At 31.2% G+C, this 715-nt stretch overlaps 1 protein-coding gene across 3 annotated transcripts in view; it reads left to right on the top strand.

The window, feature by feature from the left end:
* The window catches only part of UPF2 (UPF2 regulator of nonsense transcripts homolog (yeast)), a 127,582-nt gene that overhangs the window by 10,569 nt on the left and 116,298 nt on the right, over positions 1–715 (top strand). The gene's annotated exons all lie outside the window — the stretch shown is intronic.

A 715-nucleotide genomic window follows, 5' to 3' on the forward strand; every position in this document is an offset into this window, starting at 1 on the left:
TTTTTTTTTTTTTTTTTTCTTCAAATGTACACTCTTTCAAATAAGTACCTTCTGAGTTCTCAATGTTCATTACTCTGTTCATTTCCAGTGTAATAATTATGAGAATGAAAATAACCAGGGGACTTTTCTTTTATCGCTCAGACATTTAATTCAAACTGGAAACAAATAAACCTGACTAATTTGTTTTCGTGACTTAGAATGAACGGGAAGGTAGACAAAAGTCTAATAGTCATTTGTTTTTAATACTATCAGTTCTGACAATTTAAGTTAGTAAAATAACTAAAGATTGTCTAGGAAATTTTAACAGCAACTCCCTAAAAGTTTGAATTGCAGAAAGAGTGAAGTGTAAGAGTATAACTTACTATAATTAGGAATAATAAACTTTTCCCCTTGATCCTAATTCTGCAAATGCCTGTGTTTATGTGGTTAAGTATATGTATGTGAGTAGTAACAGTGGGACTGAAGGTGAGCACGTACATTCACATTTGTAAAATTGAGGCCCTGATGTTAGTGCATAAATGTTCCACTGTAAGAAGTAGGATCCTTCAGGATCCAAAAATACAGAACAGTATTTAACACGTTGGTAATTTCAAAGTAAATTGCATGGACAGTAAAATATTTTTTGCAGCTTGTTACAGAAAGGGGAAAGAATTTTAGAAAACCTTTCTTTAACAAGTAGAGTTGTTTTTTTTTTTTTTTTTAGCAGTTTCTTGGC

This window comes from Gavialis gangeticus, unplaced genomic scaffold (assembly GCF_001723915.1).
Source record: "Gavialis gangeticus isolate Ggan-Ray unplaced genomic scaffold, GavGan_comp1, whole genome shotgun sequence".
Lineage (NCBI taxonomy): Eukaryota > Metazoa > Chordata > Crocodylia > Gavialidae > Gavialis > Gavialis gangeticus.